We start from the raw sequence: 20,162 nt of genomic DNA on the forward strand, positions 1-20,162 counted from the left end.
AGGTGGACCTTAGAACCCAGTGGAACCCCAGACCTTATTTAACCTGTCTCAATGCAGTGGACATTAGGACCCGGCAGTAGAGATCTGAATCTGCAGTGTTTCTGTTCACGAAAATAATCACGATCACGATTGAAAATAAAGTGGAAATAATAAAGCGATCGGAAAGAGGTGAAACACCATCGGTCATTGGAAAGCGTTAGGCTACGTCGGTCAACGATTGAAACAATTTTAAAAGATAAAGTGAGAAAGGCTCTGCCCTGATGAAAACTACAAGTATCACTAAGCAACGCAGTGGTTTAATTATTGGGTTTTGGGTTTTTGATCCTCCACATCAACCCGGCAAGGTGGAGAGTGCACTCGGGAGCAATCTGTCACTAGATTGAACTCAGGAACTTCCGTTCCTGAGCCCAGCTCTGAAACATATGTTCTTAAGTGTTTTATATGCATAGAAAGGTAAAATATATACTATACACTAAGACAAACGTTTGAAGAACTGACGCTAAATAATACCAGATGTACCTGTTCCAATTTACTTAGTAAGAGAACTTCCGATTTTTTTCAATCCCGATCCATGATAACCTATGCACATCCTCCCGTATACTTTAAATCGTCTCTAGATTACTTATAATACCTAATACAATGTAAATGCTTTGTAAAATAGTTGTTATACTGCATTGTTTAGGGAATAATGACAAGAAAAAAAGTCTGTACATGCTCAAGCAACAAGTGCTGGAAGAGCACTTCTGGGTTTTCTCAATTCGCAGTTGGTTAAATTCGCCCATGCGGAATTCGTGGATAAGGAGGGCCAACTGTACAGCTACATCATCAATATCCATGACTGTCAGCTGTAGTGCAGATTCACTCATACACACAATTTACATTAAAATATAATATGTTTAGCCTAAATTTAATGCAAGGTTAAATGCCAACTGCAAGAGATTTTTAACCAATCTGGAGACAAAGCTAACCATTTTGAAAGTAGTTAAGTTGTCATGAAACCCAGTGATTATCACAATTATTCCCATTTTGCAAACAAAATCAATCCACTTAACACACACACACACAACACACACAAAATGCTGGAGCAACTCAGCGGGCCGGGCAGCATCTATTAAAAAGAGTACAGTTGATGTTTCAGGCCAAAACCCTTCGACAGCACTGAAGAAAAAAAGCTGAGGGGTAGATTTAAAAGGTGGGGGGAGCTGAAACCAGAAGGAGGTGGGATGAAGTAAAGAGCTGAGAAGTTGATTGGTGAAAGAGACAAAAGACCATGGAAGAAAGAAATGGGTGGAGCAGCACCAGAGGGAGGCAATGAGCGGGCAAGGAGATGAGGTGAGAGGGGAGAAAAGGGGATGGAAATGGTGAAGGAGTTGGGGGTGGGGTGGGGGCCATTACCGGAAGTTTGAGAAATCAATGTTCATGCCATCAGGCTGGAGACTATCCAAATGGAATACAAGGTGTTGTTCCTCCAACCTAAGTGTGGCCTCATCACAACAGTGGAGGACATTTGGAATGGGAACGGGAAGTGGAATTAAAATGGGTGGCCACTGGGAGATCCCGCTTGTTCTGGTGGATGGAGCATAGGTGCTCAGGGAAGCAATCACCCAATCTATATCGGGTCTCACCAATAAACAGGCGGCCACACCAGGAGCACCAGATACAGTAGGTGACCCCAAGAGACACACAAGCGAAGAGGCGGCTCACCTGGAAGGACTGTTTGGAGCCCTGAATGGTAGTGAAGGGGCAGGTGTAGCACTTGTTCCACTTGCAAGGATTAGTGCCAGGAGAGAGATCAGTGGGAAGGGACAAATGGACAAGAGAGTCATGTAGAAAGTGATCCCTGCGGAAAGCAGAAGGGGGGGAGAGAGGGAAAGATGCGCTTAGTGGTAGGAGATGGCGGAAGATTTGGAGAATTATGTGCTGGATGCAGAGGCTGGTGGGGTGGTAGGTGAGAACAAGAGGAACCCTATCCCTTGTAGGGAGACCGGAGGATGGGGTAAGAGCAGATGTGCATGAAATGGAAGAGACACAGTTGAGGGCAGTGTTGATGGTGGAGGAAGGGAAGCCCCTTTCTTTGAAAAATGACATCTCCTTCATTCAAGAATGAAAAGACTCGTCCTGTGAGCAGATGCAGTGGAGACAGAGGAATTGAGAGAAGGAGATGGTGTTTTCACAAGTACAGGGTGGGAAGAGGTATAGTCCAGGTAGCTGTGAGAGTCAGTGTGTTTATAATAGACATCAATGGCTAAGCTGTCTCCAGAGATTGAGACAGTGAGATTGAGAAAGGGGAGGGAGGTGTCGGAAATGGACCAGGTAAACTTGAGGGCAGGGTGGAAGTTGGAGGCAAAGTGGATGAAGTCGACAAGTTCAGCATGAGTGCAGGAAACAGCACCATGCAGTTGTTGATGTAGCATAGGAAAAGTACAGTATGGTCACCAGTGTAAGCTTGGAATACAGACTGTTCGATGTAGCCGACAAACAGGCAGGCACGGCTGGGACCTATGCGCGTGCCCACGGCTACACCATTTAGTGTGTGTTGCTCGGATTTCAGCATTTGCAGATTTTCCCTTACCTGTGATTGGATTTCCACTTAACTTGATATTTCCCATAATTTAAGTCTATGCAATAGATATGTTGTGCATCAACATTGCAAGACCAAATCTTCTATGAAGGATTATGAGCTGATCATTCCATCTAAGCAATAGGTTTGAAGAGAGATATTTACACTGTCATTATCTTGACAATCCATTACTACACACTGAAATTCAGTTAAGAGCTCTGCTCTATAGTCCTCAATTAATGCCAAGTAGTGCACATAGAGGCTACAATTTAGTGGTAAATAGCAGGTGGATATCCAAGCCTACAATCCAGCCCATTATTGTAATGCTAACTTAAACAGCCGTGAAAAATTCAAAAGTTCAATTTTAAAATGAAAACTATTTAAAACAATAAACTTGGCTCAGTTTTCTTTTGCTCTTATTTTCATTTTAACATTTATTTTCTATCTAACATTTAATTACATTCTATTACTGACAGAATTATATTATCCGCAGAATATTTCTGAGAAATATTTATCATTTGCTCATTCTCAGAAAGTGTGTCACTTACAGCCAGAAGTTTACTTCCTCTTCAGAGTTTCAAATATAAAAGAATAATTTTAAGGCAAAGTACAAATTATTTAATTGTGTATTTACTAATAAATGAAACATCACCCGACAATAATTCCAGAAGTAAAAACTGCATCAGTGTTAAATCAAAAAATTCATCCCAAGTTCAACTTCTGGTTTAACTTAGTAATCAAAATATATAAAACCAGGATCAACAAACACTAGGATGATAGGTATACAGGATCTGGTACAAAGTAGGACATGACGGAGCTTGGGTAACCTCATGTTTATGAAGAGTACAAGAGAAAAGTCCAAGAAGGTGCTGGAATAGTCAAAACAGACTAGTAGACCAGGGATGCTGACATTCACAGATGTGCTGTAGCACAGGCAGAGTTGAACTATTTTAAAGAAGTGAAAAAAGGAAGCCTTAGTCAAACTGAAAATATGAGATCACATTCAATTTAGAATGAGGAGCAAGAATTTAAGCAAATGTTGATCTCTGCACATTTAAAATAGTAATATCCAGTAGTCCAGGCACACTAAGTGGCATCCAAAGCTCTCTTGACTTTGGGAGCTATATGTTTCGATGATATAACATCCTCAAATGCTCATTTCCCAATTCCTACATCACTCACTCTGTGGTGTTTTTGAACAAAATTAATAAAAGTTGTGTGGTTCTTGTCAAATTCTGCAGTGATCTTATCAACTAGGCTGGTTCAAAATCTGTACTTGATGACAGAAAAGATCATAAGTAAACTCATCTACAATCAGCCCTCCTTGCTGTATATTCAGTGAAATGATGGACCATGACATTAGAACAAGAACATTTAGGATGGGAAACAGCTCTTTGCCCCAGGCTGATAGACTACTGAACACCTTGCCACCATCCAGGTCACATCACTTATGAAACTCCAGTAGTTTACAGTAGTTAACCATTTACTTTTAAACTTGATCATATAAGCATCTCATATTTGTTAATTCATTTGTGGTAATATTACTTTATGTGTTATGTTTGTGAGATATATGTACTGAGTTGTGCACTTTGGTCCTGAGAATGCTGTCTCCTTTGGCAGTATATATGTGTACATTTGAACAAAAATAAACTTGAACTTGGAAAAACTGTGGTCATTTTGAGTAAAATGAGGAAGAATGATTTCCCTTACAAATTAGCTCACATGTAAACAAATGTTTCTCTATTGGTTTAAAGTATATTTTTATTGGTCAGTGACTCTGAAAACAACAATTGCATCACCAACCAACCTACCAAGAGGTCCAGAAAGATTTTATCACCTGAGTAAGTTTACATTTTTTCATCAAATGGACAAGACAGTAAATGTGCAGCATTACCTGAAACCAAATGGAGCAAGTATTACTCTCATTATAAATCCAGCTTTCTAGGTAAAATTGTTGCACTGACTGTTGAATTATCAACACTTACAGATTCACATTGAAGTTCCAAGTCAATGCAATTATTCTGACTCATTCTGCCAGGAGCTCAAAAACAAAGAATTATTGTTTCCTTCCCAAATGATAAATGCTTTATAACTTATTCTGTCTTATGTATTATATTTTTCAATCTGAGCATTATCCTGCAAATTGTCTTTGTTCCTTGTCACTCACCAACTTCATTAAAGCAAGACAATTCCTTTTGGCTTTAAATATGAAACATACCACAAAATAACTAAATAGAAGAAGAGGAACTGCAAACAGCAAAATAGCTAATAAACTCACACAGGAGAACTGGCTGTGTTTATTAACTGACCCCTGTTTAGTTCCAGCGAATAATAAACAGTTAAAACATTTGTAATGCTTTTGAACAATTGAACTGTGGCTTAAAACAATAAAGATTATTAAATATTGTATCCTTATTTTCATGATTTATATCACAAACTGTTACATATAATTTGTTAGCCATTATGCTTACATGTCATTTATAGAGGTACTGGCAATTTAAATTACTTTCTGTACTGGCCTAATACATTAACTCACATTAACTAAACTAATTGGGAACAATTCTAGTACCAATGTCCTCACGGTAATATTTCTGTACACTTTGTTAGGATCTAATAACAGAAGACAACCTATCAACTAACATTAACTTAAACTAACTTTTTGAAACAAAAAGCTGGTTGTGATTTTGTGGATTCCAATATTAGTGAATACCGGTAATCATAAATATCAGGATCTTCTGACAGAACTGATATTTATAAATAATTGGCGAAATTATAAAATAATTTTAAATATTGATCACATTCCCAGTTTTTTTGCTGAACTGTTAAATTTATACAGAAAACCACAATATTCCTAGACAACATTAAAATTTAAAGATTGCTAGCTAAAGCAAATTAAATATGTATTTGAGAAAAAAAACAAGCGATAACAGCACATGAATTTAATACTGTGGATCTGGTTAATTCGGCCATTGGTTAATCAAAGCAGTTGGTTATTTGGGACAACTCATAAAGAACAAACACTAATTAAAAGAATAGCTAGAATTCCATTCTTTTATTTGGGGCACTATTCTGCTTAAATGGGACAAGAGACTAGTGCCAAACAGTTTATAACTAGCATCAGTCACGTACACTTGTGTGGCCATTAGTCAGTAAACCAGGCTTAGAGGAAAGTTTTTAAATAGCATCAGTTGCATGTGCTTGTATTATGTTATGTATTTGGGCTGACAGACGCTGAATCAAAAAGCAGTGATTTTTGATAAATTCCATCTTGGATTAAGACACTGCTTCATGCAGGAAGACAATGAAAGCAGTCCATTATCTGCACTAGGTATCTGCACTGATTTTATTCACTTTCAGTCAATCAAAAGAACACAGCAGTGTAAAACGGGTGACTGTATTACTCAGTGAAACAGTGGTTTGTCTTTTTTTTTATACCTTATTAACTATTTTCATGAAGCTTTGGCTAACTGGTGCAGCCGCTTAATCGGGCCAAAATGTACTAGTCCCAAGGTGGGCCACTTAACTACTGTATTGTGGAACTTCTTTTCCCAACAATAATTTCTTAAGACAAAATCAGTTGTTTTGGCAAGATGGTGCCAGAGACCAACTACAACATCTTGCAGACAGCTTACAAAACAACTAGATACCGTTCTTCTAAATATACTTCTTCAAAACTACAATCATTTGCAGCCTGTAAGAATGCATTTTTGAACTGACTAAACAATCTCCTGTTTTTGTGATCTCCTGGATGATTTGCGGTGGAATTGCTGGGGGTGTATGCTGCATTAATTCCTAAAGGCAGAATACAAACCATGGTCAGCTCCATTACTCCATTGGGCAAGATTAAAATTGTCGAGGACAGAGCAGAAAATGGACAGACGTTCAGCATTGTCTGCCTGCGCTTGACCAGTCTCCTCTTGCTGCTGTTAGCAAGTGGAAGGTGAAGGAGACTTGTGTCCCAAGCTGCTGGGTCTGGGTGCAGCTGTTGCCCTGCAACCATCATGCTACTGGACAGGCTTCACTCACCTCAGTACTGAACACACGACATGGACACTGCAGTTCACATTCCTTGTGTTTTTGTTTTACTTCTTATTTTTTGCTATTTGTGCAATTTGATTGAGGAACTTCAGCGCTGACTCACTCCGCAGTTGCAACCTGCAACCATTGGCATGGCACTGAACTGATTCCGTGGCTGTGGACTCACTTTAGGGGACTCTGTGGTTTATGTTATTTGTTTGCACGATTTGTTTCTTTTTCACACATTGGAGGTTTGATGGTCTTGTGTGTGGATTTTACTTACACAAGTTATATTGTGATTCTTTGCTTTGCGTCTGCCTACAACAAGACAAATCTCAAGATTGTAGATTGTATACATATTTTGATAATAAATGTTCAGCACAGTACTTTGTTTTTAATGGTTACAGTTAACAGAAGCATCTCTTACTTTTGAATCTTCCAGCAAAATGTGACAATAAATCTTTTAAAAATAGTTTTGTTTCATTTCACAAGCTTGTATTAAATATGATGGCAGAATATAGTATTAATGGTAAGACTCTTGGCAGTGTGGAGGATCAGAGGGATCTTAAGGTCCAAGTCCATAGGACGCTCAAAGCAGCTGCGCAGGTTGACTCTGTTGTTAAGAAGGCATACGGTGTATTGGCCTTCATCAATCGTGGAATTGAATTTAGGAGCCGAGAGGTAATGTTGCAGCTATATAGGACCCTGGTAAGACCCCACTTGGAGTACTGTGCTCAGTTCTGGTTGCCTCACTACAGGAAGGATGTGGAAACCATAGAAAGAGTGCAGAGGAGATTTACAAGGATATTGCCTGGATTGGGGAGCATGCCTTATGAAAACAGGTTGAGTGAACTTGTCCTTTTCTCCTTGGAGTGACGGAGGATGAGAGGTGACACGAAAGAGGTGTTTAAGATGATGAGAGGCATTGATCATGTGGATAATCAGAGGCTTTTTCCCAGGGCTGAAATGGCTGCCACAAAAGGGCACAGGTTTAAGGTGCTTGGGAGTCAGGGGTAAGGTGGTTGTTTTTTTTTTAAACGCAGAGAGTGGTGAGTGCATGGAATGGGCTGCCAGTAACGGTGGTGGAGGTGGATACGATAGGGTCTTTTAAGAGACTTTTGGATAGGTACATGGAGCTTAGAAAAATAGAGGGCTATGGGTAACCCTAGTAACTTCTAAGGTAAGGGCATGTTTGGCACAACTGTAGGCCGAAGGGCTTGTATTGTGCTGTAATTCTTCTATGTTTCTATGTTAAAATAACAAGAGATCTTCAACTGCCACTTTAAATATTAACTGCACATTGCACTGCGAACCAAGGTCATCCAAATTGTAATAGGTAGAAAATGATTGTATTTGTGCATGCTCAAAATCCAAGATCAAGGAAATTATCAATACTTTCCCTGAAAATAAGTGAGTATGAACCTTACACTGTACACCCATAAGGAAAGGCTCCTCATCAACCTGTCCCTTATATAATATACTGCCCCCAAAATTAAGATTCACAGGTAGAACCAAGAAAATATTGAACACTTCCCATTTCTTGGGAAACGCCACTAGTGAAGCAAACATGGATGGTGAAATTCACTGGCATCTTTGATGTGCCAACAGAGTCTTTGATTGAAGAAAAGGGTTTATGAATATTGTGAACTCAGGACTGACCTTAGAACCTGCAGTCTACAGACTGGCAGTGAGATCCTTATTCTTTTTCTATATAATTCTGAAATGTCACTGATTACTGCAAGCTTTCCAAGGCTCTGGAAAATAAAATGATGCTGTTTCTGCAAAATCCTCTTGTCATTACAAGGACAAAGAAATCTGTTTCCTCTCCTAAGCCAGAATCTCCAGGATTGAAGTTCTAGTTATACTCAATTACTTTGGCCAGACCATGTCATTTGCATGCCAAACATCAGACATTATAAGCTCTTTCAATGGGAGAAAGAGCTTAAAAAGACTCAAAGATCAACTTAAAGCATCCTTGAATAACTACAACATTCTCAGTCCCCAGGCACTACCTATGAAGTGTACATATACACACTTCATAATATCTCTGATTTGTAGAAAATGGACTTTGATGTTATAATTTGGGATTTTTTTAAATGCAGGTAACATTAACTTTGTAAGTAAAATATCAAGAGGCTGTTATCTTAACTGTAATACTTCTGTAATAATTGAGTGAACACTTACAAGAGTAAATCCAATTTTATCTGGATATAATATAAAGCCAACACAACTGGAAGGGACACTCATTTTATCTACACAATTAACATGGTTATGATCTTTTGCAATTTACAGACTAAAGAGATAAGAAATCAAATTGCTTTTTCATCAGAACTGTAGGACCATATCTGCCATCACGGTGGAACACAGAAACATTAGACTGATTTACAAGTCCAAGCTCTCCCCCAAGACTCAATGTTGTACATACAAAAGAACCAAAATTAAATTAATAACCATACCCATAGTTAAACTGAAAAACCAAGATACTAGGATTTGGACTTAAAGCTCAAGTTCATAAATCCCGTGTTCTGGATTACTGGTGAAAAATCCAGTTGTTTTTTCAGTGCACTAAAACAGCTACTTTATTGAGAAGTTCATGCAAGGATCTTAAGTCAAGAACAATGATGATTGTGAAATGATCTGGCTATCAACAGCAAGGCTGAATATTTTCAAGAAGTGAAATAGAGATTTATTTTATGGGAATTTTCATTTCCTGTACAATTCTTTACTTTTGCACCATATCTGCTGGGGCTGAGGTAATGTGGGCAAGATGTTTTCAAAATACAACAACTGAAAATTACTTACACTTCCCCCTTTTGTGAATTATCAGGCACTGTTCTCACCTGAGTATCCACATAATATCATCATAAGGGTAGCTAGGGAACAAATTGTGCCATCTTCTAACCCATTAAAATACACAAAGGAAATTGATAAATTATACAATTTCAAACCAAATGGGATTGACACAACAGTGGACATTTGATTTTTAAAAAAACTTGGGAAAATCATTTTGAAATAGTGACGTATTTAAAAAGGTAATTGGTGACATGATGTCGACTTTCTTTTAAAAAATTGAAATCTGAAGACCTTCCGTTTTAGCATAAGAAGTAATTCTGCAGTGAGATATTATGATTCTTTTAAAACAGTAACAATGACAAAAACCTAGCTTAATGTCGTGCCCTTCTTTTCCGGTCCTGTCAATAACTTAAACTTATGCCGTTTTTGTGGTTCTGTCAGTAAGATAATAACGTCCGATTAAGAGTTATGTTTCAATTGTCACTGTTGGAAATAAGTTTTAAAAAGACTTTTTGCCACCCAGTTTACTTTTCAAACGGTTTTTCATTCCAAAGAGATACAAATATCGAAGAAGCAACTGGATTCAACTGAACTCAAAATCAGAGCTTAAGAAAAGCCATCAATCGGATCGTTTAGAAATAGAAAATGTCATCAGAAGCGATGCAGTTGGCAAGGTGAGCAAAACGGCGTGACTAAATACTAGCTGCGCTTGGACTACAGCAGCTACCTGCATCAACAAGAACAACCGTTAAATGGGGGGAAAAACTGCTAGGGGACTCAGCAAGTCAGGCAGCATCAGTGGAGGCAGAAGAACGATCATTGTTGTCTCCACAGATGGTGTCTGACCTCCAGCAATTTGTATGGCTCCAGATTCCCAACAGCTGCTGGTTCGCGTGTAACCGTTAAACAGCTTCAGCAACGATTATCACCCATCTTCACATACTCTCTCACCCGGCGATTTCCATTGCTCCATTACGTTACGGTTTATTCATTTAGAAGTTTGTACCTGAACCAAAATCAGCTGCTGCTGCTTCCGAGTGCTCGCTCCTCCCCTAAAATGGCGCCGCCGACTAAGCCACCGGGATTGGCGGAAGGGCTCAGCACGCTCAGCGGGATGTCATGTGACCAAGTGGTGACTGGCGGCTGGAGGAGCGGAGGCGGGGCGGCGGTTTTAGCGGAGCCTGTGTCCAAAAATACAGCACGTATTAGAAATATAGAGTACATTTTAAGTGATGACATAAAAGGGATTAGCAATTTCATACAAATTCCGCGGTTAGCAATTTACCGTATTGAAACTAAAGAGTTTTACATAAATTGCTCAGATTGTGAATAAAAATAAAACAGATTACACACTGTCGAGGTATATATCAAACAGGGATTAGTAATATGATTTAATTTGAGCAAATTGTCGTTGGATCATGCGCCTTTCAACAGGGATTAGCAATATATTTACTCATTAATTGTAAATGGATCATATACTTAACAGGGATTAGTTTTGTATAGAGTTAACAGGTAAAAAAGATCTTATGCTATACTATGTACTGTATTTAGAAAGAGTTAACGTTATAATTAACCCACATATTGTGAGGTGGATTACGTAACACGTCCAGGATCTATTTTCTTCATTGTAAGTATATTAAATATTTCACTAAAACTAATAACAATATTTTGCATTTCATTAGTGAAACAAGTACTACATAGCTTTACAATGATTGTACATTTACAGTGCCAAATTTACAAATTGAGGCTTGGGCTCAAGAGGCTTTGGCAAGGAGGCACAGGTAAGAAGCAAGTAAGGCTTTTGTAGTGGTTGAATAAAAAGGCACGAAATTACAGCTAATCAAATAAAGTAAGGATGATGCAGGATAAGGCGACGTGCTGTAACTGCAAGATGTGGGAGCTTGTGGACCCCACTGTGGTTCCTGGTGACCACATCTGCAGCAAGTGTTGGCTGCTCGAGGAACACGGGCAGAAAGTTGATGGCCTGGAATCTGAGCTTCAAACACTGTGCCACATCAGGGAGGGGGAGAATTACTTGGATTCTCTGCTTCAGGAGGTAGTCACACCCATTAGGTTAGCTGCCTCAAATTTGGTCTGTGGTGAGGGTCAAGTGGGTGTGACCGTGAGTGAGGTGGGTAGTGGGATCCAAGAGACAGTTCTGGAGGAGCCTCAGCCATTGAGTTTGTGGATGAGCAACCTAACTCTGGCACCGTAGTTCAGGGAGACGTTCAAGAGGAAGTAGAGAAGAGAAATGTTGTGGTAATTGAGGATAGTGTAGTCAGGGGAATAGACAGAGCTCTCTGTTGCATGGATAGAGCATCCTGAAGGCGTTGTTGCCTGCCTAGTGCTGGGTTCGGGACATCTTATCTGACCTGCAAAGGAATTTGCAGTGGGAGGGGAAAGATCCAATTGTCATGGTCCATGTGGGTACCGACGACATAGGTAGATCAAGGAAAGAGGGAATCTGAGCAACTAGGGATTAAATTAAAAAGCAGAACCAAAAAGGTGGTAATCTCTAGATTACTACCTGAGCCACGTGCAAGTTGACGTAGACTCAAGAAGATTAAATGCATGGCTCGAAGATTGGTGTGGGAGAAGTGAGTTTGAGTTCATGGGAAACTGGCACCAGTATTAAAGGAGGGAGCTGTACCAATGAGACGGGCTCCACCTGAACTGTGATGGGACCTGGATCCTAGTGAATCACATAACTAGGGCTGTGGATAGGGCTTTAAACTAAATAGTAGGAGGGTGGGTTCAACAGATTAGAGAAGTATGGATAAAGTAAAAAAGAAAAATGTGGATAAAGATAAAGAAAAAGCAAAAGATAAAAAGAGAAAAATAAGAGTGGAATCATGAAAAGTCAAGTGCATAAGAGTAAAAGATTACAAGATTTAAAAGGCACAATAAGTGTAAGGGCACTTTATTTGAATGTCCATAGCATTTGAAACAAGGTCACAAATCAGTAAAAAGGGTATGATTTAGTGGTCATTACAGAGACATGGTGTGGAGAAGATTGGGAATTGAATATCCAAGTATATCAGGTAATACGGAAGGACAGGTGGGAAGATAAGGGAGGTGGGATAGCACTCTTAATTCAAGATGAGATCAGAGCGATAGTGAGAGATGATAAAAGATCTCAGATGCAGAATGTTGAATCAAACTGGGTAGAGATTAGGAATAGTAAAGGGAATATATCACTGGTGAGAGTTGTTTATTGGCCACTGAATAATAACATTACAGTGGCACAGGCAATAAACAGAGAAATATCTGAGGCACGTAAGAATGGAACAGCAGATATCATGGGGGACTTTAACTTGCACATAGATTGGGTAAATCAGGTTGGTTGAGGCAGTCTTTAGGAGGACTTCATAGACTGCATCTGTGTTGGATTTCTTGAACAACATGTTACAGAACCTATAAGGGAACATGCCATCTTAGATCTGATCCTGTGCAATGAGACAGGTAAAATTAGTGATCTTGTAGTTTGGGATCCTCTTGGAAAGAGTGATCACAGTATGCTTAAGTTTCTCATACAAATGGAGGGTGTAATAGTTCGATCTAAAACCAGTGTATTATGTCTAAGCAATGGAGACTACAATGGGATGAGGGAGCATTTGGCTGGTGTTCACTGGGATCACAGGCTGTTGGTGGGATGGTTGAGGAACAGTGGAAGACTTTTGAAGATATCTTTCACAGTGTGCAACTAAAGTATATTCCAGTTAAAAGCAAGGACAGTAAGGGTGAGAAGAGCCAGCCTTGAATAACTACGAAAATAAAAGAAGGCATCAAACTAAAAGCTCGTGCATGCAATGTTGCCAAGAGTAGTCAGAAACTAGAAGATTGGGAAAACTTTAAAAAGCAACAAAGAGCCACTAAGCAAGCAATAAAGAAAGAGAAGATAGATTATGAAAATAAATTAGCACAAAATTTAAAAACAGATAGCAGAAGTTTTTATAATTATATAAAGTGGAAAAGGGTGGCTAAAGTTATCATAGGTCCCTTGGAGGACAAGAAGAGGGAATTGATATTGGGTAATAAGGAAATGGCAGAGGCTTTCAATGACTATTTCAGATTCAGTTTATTGTCATTTAGAAACCACAAATGCAATGCAGTTAAAAAATGAGACAACGTTCCTCCAGAATGATATCACAAAAGCATATGACAAAACAGACTACACCAGAAAATCCACATAACGTTTGGCAATTCCGAATCCAGAGTCCGGAGAGGCTGCTGCGTATTAATATCGCGCTACCGTCTTAGCGCGTTCCCTGGAAAGGATCTTCATGGTGGAGGACATGCCAAAGAGAGATGTTATGGATGAGATAGGAGGTGAGGGCCTCGATACAATAGCTATCACTAAAGAAGTAGTGCTGAACAAACATGTGGGCCTGAAGTTAGGTAAGCCCCCTGGTCCTAATGGAATACATCCCAGAGTACTGGATACTGAAAAAAATGGAAGAAGTTATAGTAGAGGCTTTGGTGATAATTTACCAAAATTCTCTGGACTTTGGGCAGGGCCTGGAGGATTGGAAGACAGTGAATATCACGCCACTGTTCAAAAAAGGATGTAGGCAAAAGGCAGTTAACTATCAGCCAGTTAGTTTAACATCTGTGGTTGGGAAAAGGCTTGAAGCTATCATTTAAGAAGAAATAGCAAGGCATCTGGAAGGAAATGGATCCATCAGGCAGATGTAGCTTGGATTCAGCAAAGGCAGGTCCTGTTTGACAAACTTACTGGAGTTCTTTGAGGATATAATGAGCGCAGTAGATAGAAGGGAACAGATGGCCATGATTTACTTGGATTTCCAGAAGCTGTTTGATAAGGTGCCGCGTAAAAGACTTATCCGTAAGATAAGGATGCACAGAGTTAGGGGCGATGTATTAGCATAGATAGAGAATTGGTTAACTAATAGAAAGCAGAGATTTGGGATCAATCAGTGGTGAGCAGTGTGCTGCAAGAGTCAGTGTTGGGCCCACAACTATTCACGATATACATTAATGATCTGGAAGAGGGGATCGAGTGTAGAGTATCTAAGTTTTGCTGATGATACTAAATTGGGAGGAAAATCAAATTGTGTGGAAGATATGGTGAGATATAGATAGCTTAAATGAGTGGGCAAGGGTCTGGCAGATGGAGTACAATGTTGGTAAATGTGAGGTCATCCACTTTGGAAGGAAAACTGAAAGAGCAGAATATTATTTAAATAGTAAAATATTGTAGCATTCTGCTATGCAGTGGAACTTGGGAGTGCTTGTGCATGAATTGCAAAAGGTTGGTTTGCAGGTGCAGCAGGCTATCAAGAAGGCAAATGGACTGTTGGTCTTCATTTCTAGAGGGACTGAATTTAAGAGTGGGAGGTTATGCTCCAACTGTGCAGGGTACTGGTGAGGCCCCATCTGGAGTACTGCATGCAGTTCTGGTCTCCTTACTTGAGGAAGGATATACTAGCTTTGGAGGTGGTGCAGAGGAGGTTCACCAGTTTGATTCCAGAGATGAGGGGGTTAGACTTTGAGGAGAGATTGAGTCACCTGGGACTGTACCCGCTGGAATTCAGAAGAAAGAGAGGAGATCTTATAGAAACATATAAAATTATGAAAGGGATAAATAAGATAGAGGCAGGAAAGCTGTTTCCACTGGTAGATGAGACTAGAACTAGGGGACATAGGCCCCAGATTCAGGGGAGTAAATTTAGGACAGAGATGAGAAGGAACTGCTTTTCCCGGAGGGTGACGAATCTGTGGAATACTCTGCCCAGTGAAGCAGTGGAAGCTACCTCAGTAAATATTTAAGACAAGGTTGGATAGATTTTTGGATAGTAGGGGAATTAGAGGTTAGGGAGAAAAGGCAGGTAGGTAGAGATGAGTCCATGGCCAGATCATCCATGATCTTATTGAATGGCGGAGCAGGCTCAATGGGCCAGATGGCCTATTCCTGCACATATTTCTTATGATTTTATGCCATAGAAGGCCACAAAGATCACAAGCACTGTAAATTAATCATTATCATATAGAAAAGGTTAATGAAAACCAAAACAGAATATAATTAGATGACAAAATATGAAAAAGTACTGATATTGCACATTATAAAGATATTATTGATATCATGTCAGTTTCTGTATTTAAGGAAGGATGTAAAGATTTTGGAGGTAGCTCACTGAAGTTTAATAGACCAATATCTGGAATGGGGAGAGGTTAGACATGGTTGGCTTATTTGCACAGGAATTAATCAAGATGAATGAATGAAGCATATAACGTGAAAAATCTTATCAGGATGGATGTGGAGAGGATATTTCCTCTAGTTAGAGAAAATTGTCATTTTTTTTTCTCTCTTATAGTCATTGCGTATTTTTAAGGCAGAGCTACATATATTCTTGATTTAAACAAGGTGGAAGATTGTGTGGATAGTCAGAGGCTTTTTCCCAGGGCTGAAATGGATAGCATGAGAGGGCACAGTTTTAAGGTGCTTGGAAGTAGGTACAGAGGAGATGTCAGGGGTAAGTTTTTTACGCAGAGAGTGGTGAGTGTGTGGAATGGCTGCCAGCGACAGCAGTGGAGGCAGATATGACAGTGTCTTTTAAGAGACTCCTAGACAGGTATATGGAGCTCTGAAAACTAGAGGGCTATGGGTAACCCTAGGTAATTTCTCAGGTAAGGACATGTTCGGCACAGTTTTGTGGGCCGAATGGCCTGTATTGCATTGTATGTTTTCTACATCTGTGTTTCTATTTCCAGGTACGACAGAATGGAACTTATTGACTGGCAGAGCAGGATTGAAGGACTGAGTACTTCAAATTCAATCTCTGTTCATATGTTTGCATATGGTACTTCTCAGGGAGTGGGGTGGGTCACCATTTTGGCTGTACCGCTTTGACAGATGCCATAGAATCTGTAAAGCACCTGGCCTTGACACACCTAGAAAACAAGGACATTTATGTCAGAATGCTGTTCCTGGATTTCAGTTTGGCATTCAACACTATAGTCCCATCGACTTGGTGAACTAACTCCTTCTCCATTTAGAGAATGGTGTATTCTCTAAATACACCATTACACAATTGGGAGTTGGATTTCTGAATGAACAGAGCTCAAATAGGATGCATGACAGGTTCTCCCTCAACACAGGTGCCACCCCCCACCTCCCCAGGGCTGTGTGCTGAGCCCATTTCTGTGCACTTTGCTCACATATGACTGCATGTACAAACACCCAGGTGGTCACATTGTCAAGCTCACTAATGACACGACAGTGGTGGGGCTCATCACCAACAATGATGAGACGCCCTACAGAGAGGCGGTGGAAGAGCTTAGGGCCTGATGCCAGGCGAATAACCTCTTCCTTAATGTCAACAAGACTAAGGAGATGGTTATCAACTTAAGGAATACTTGCACCACTCACACCCCCTTTACATAATGTTATTTTATGGACAGAATCAAAGTAGGCATAAAAGCTATCTTTTGTATTTTCACAGTATTTATTGTTTTTCACAATGGAGGAGGTGTAGGGGCAGGTGTAGCACTTGTTTTACTTGCAAGGATAAGTGCCAGGAGGGAGATCAGTGAGGGGGGATGAATGGACAAGGGAGTCACGTAGCGAGTGATCCCTGCAGAAAGCAGAAAGTGGGTGGTTTTGTGGGGGGAAGGTGAAAATGAGTTTGGTGGTGGGATCCCATTGGAGATGGCGGAAGTTACGGAGAATTATGTGCTGGATGCCTAGGGTAATGAAGTAATAGGTGAGGGCAAGAGGAGCCCTATCCCTGGTTGGGTGGCAGGAGGATAGGGTGAAGGCAGATGTGTGTGAAATGGAGGTTGATGGCAGAGGAAGGGAAGTCCCTTTCCTTGAAGAAGGAGGACCATCTCCATTCTGGAATGCAAAGCCTCTTCCTGAGAGCAGATGTGGCGGAGGTGGAGGAATTGAGCTGCGCTCCCCCCCCCCACAGATTCCCCTATCACCTTCTTCCTCCCCTCTCCCCACCTTCTTACTCTGACTCCTCGTCTTCTTTTCTCCAGTCCTGATGAAGGGTCTCAACCCAAAACGTCAACCGTACTCCTTTCCATAGATGCTGTCTGGCACGCTGAGTTCCTCCAGCATTTTGTATGTGGCTTGGATTTCCAACATCTGCAGATTTTACTCTTGTTTGTGATTTTGTTCGCCTTTGCACTTGTGTACAGGAAATAACATTAAACAATATTGAATCTTTGTGCAACTGGATGACATTCACTTCTTCTGGCGTTCAATGAGATTAAAGTTACTTACTTTCACTCCAGTTCCATGGGTTTTCAGGAGGCTGGTGAAGCCAAAGTGGGAACCACAGACTCTGTCCTGGATGGGAAAGTAGGTGACTGAAGCAACTGGCAGGTGAATAGGGCAGACGATGTCACTAGGTGGCATGCCTGACAACAGACTCCTTAAATTGACACTATACTGAATTCAACTGTAGAATGTGACAGGGGTGAATAGTATGTGATGCACACCTTGTGTGATTTAAATGGGGCTTCTGTGTGCTCTACTGCATGGCCCTAAGCCCCCCAATATCTTTCCAAGTGCTCCATCTCCACTTTATGGAGTCCCAGGTCAAATGTTCCCAGGAGTCAGTGAGAATGTTGCTGTTACTTTGGGATATTTTGAGCTTATCTTTGAATTGTTTCCTCTGTTTGTATGATCTCATCCACAAATGAATTCAGAATAGAGTGTCACTTGAAGAAACTTGTTGTCAGGCATGACTGCCAATGACGTGGTCTGCACAGTACAGCTGACTGAGAGTTAGTAGAGCCTCAATGCTGGGGATGTTTACCTGGGCATTAATCCACTTATCCTTCCAGTGAATTTAAATAATTTTGTGGACTCCACAGTGGTGGTACCTTACAGTGCTTTAGGAATTCAGTTGTAATCTTATAGGAGAGCAGGAATCAATAACATGGAAAGTGTCTCTTCAGCCCACTGATGCCCAGTAGACCATGAGTTTTGTACCAGGTATGAGACCCGGATTGTGGCAAAGCTTCAGTGGATGTGACTTTTGGAGGCAGGGTTGCTTTTGATAATAGGGTGGGTTAGTTGGTGGTCAGTGCAACACTGATCAGTGTCTGTCAGAGTGTGGTTGCTGTGGACATTCATTTGGCCAGGTGATAACATGATGTAACAGGTGCCAATGCTTTGGTCCACTAGCATCTGAATCCCGTGCTTGCCCTTCTGATGAAACAGGGTAATGACAAGGCTATGGTATAAGCATTTTTTCAGTTATTCTTATACCTCCCAGTGGGCTGCATTCCTTCCCACCCTATCCCTTCAGACTGTGGAATCAGTTTGCCTCCTTTTGGGATGTAGACAGGATTTTCAGAGTAGAAGTCCTTCTTGGGCTCAAATGAAGCTTCCGGGTTCAAGGTGTGCACACTGATGACCATGGTTATCCACCGCAACCAAGGAAGACCCCAGTTTGTGATGCTTGTCATACCCCTGGACATAGACTTCTGAGGTCAAGAGAGTAGGACTGCCCCAGTGCAACGGTTTTTCCACTTTCAGAACTCTGCACAGGTTCCCTGCCATTGTTAGACACGATGGACAACCACCATTGAAACCAATATATACATCTTCCCTTTCCCTATCTCAATCCATTTAATAATTCAGGTCTGTGGAGTAGAGGATGGAGGATTGATAAAGATATAGTAACATTGAAATTAATATAGGACATAAACTGGAGATCAAAAAGCCTCAGGATGAAGCACTGTCCATTTACTTTTCTGGGATATCTAGGACAAAAGAACAGCTATCACATGTGTTGAAACTAAGAGGTAATCCTCAAAAGCAAGCAGGTGTTCAAAATAGTGGAAGATTGACCAGAGGGAGGTGTAATGAATTTGTGATATTTACCTGTAACACACTGATTAATCACTGAGGGCTGGACAAATGGCCAACATATCAGGGAGTAATCATGTAGGGTAATTATCCAAAATAGGAGATAAGAAGTGGCACTCCTCAGGTGATAGCTAGCCAGCTCAGGATCTACATAAGGAGTTTGGCCCACTTTTGTTGTGAACATCAGACAATCCAAACAATTAGGTAGCCCAGTCTGGGTGACTATATGAATATACTGTTATAATCTGTATGGGATGAATAAACTTGTCTGGTGCACTAACCCATATAGATCAGAAAATTTCCCAAGGTAGATTTTTAGTTTGCTAGGCTTTCATTAGACTCCTGGGAGTAAGAAAGGAAAACCAAGTAAGGTAGTCAAATAACATTTGCTGAAATTGGGCAAAGAAAGACACCTTCACCCCCTTCCCCAATCACAACTCAGTCCTCAGGGTTTCTGCAATATCCATCTCGGATTAAATAATTTATTAAGTCTTGTCTAATTGGAGCAGATATTAAAATGTGGTAGCACATCTTCCCACATATTAGAAATGTCAGCAACTTTGAGTAACAAGGTTGGATCTTTTTGGAAAAAGAACAGAATTTAAGTTTTTCAGAGCAATTAATAATAAAAATGAGCTACCCTAATGCAACTTGAACAGAGCAAATAAAACTTGGATTAATAATTGTTTGCGTTTTTAGTTTAATGGATAAGATTGTAATTTCACTACTGTATAAAAAACACCATGAAACTAGTTAATTAACCAATATTTCATTTTTGATCATGACTGCTTAGAAGTATTCCTAATTTCCACAGAGATTAATTATAAGAATATTAATGACTAAACTAACAATTTTGAATACAAAGTAAATGCTTTTACACTTCCCACAGAAAACATTAACTTCAAAGTAATATTTTCCAATATTTTCTATTGTATTTATCTATTCTAG

At 40.1% G+C, this 20,162-nt stretch overlaps 1 protein-coding gene across 2 annotated transcripts in view; it reads right to left on the reverse strand.

The window, feature by feature from the left end:
- Nucleotides 1–17,488, reverse strand: part of atg4c (autophagy related 4C, cysteine peptidase) — a 78,503-nt gene extending 61,015 nt beyond the window's left edge. The window contains exons 1-2 of one of the 2 annotated variants that reach the window (XM_073063212.1): nt 17,345–17,488; nt 10,377–10,551 (exon numbers count right to left, since the gene is read on the reverse strand). The gene's annotated coding sequence lies outside the window, so the exon portion shown is untranslated. Of the gene's footprint in view, nt 1–10,376; nt 10,552–17,336 lie in introns of both variants that reach the window. The other variant, XM_073063211.1, reaches the window with a different exon arrangement.
- Between the last annotated feature and the right edge of the window lie 2,674 nt (nt 17,489–20,162).

This window comes from Hemitrygon akajei, chromosome 12 (assembly GCF_048418815.1).
Source record: "Hemitrygon akajei chromosome 12, sHemAka1.3, whole genome shotgun sequence".
Lineage (NCBI taxonomy): Eukaryota > Metazoa > Chordata > Chondrichthyes > Myliobatiformes > Dasyatidae > Hemitrygon > Hemitrygon akajei.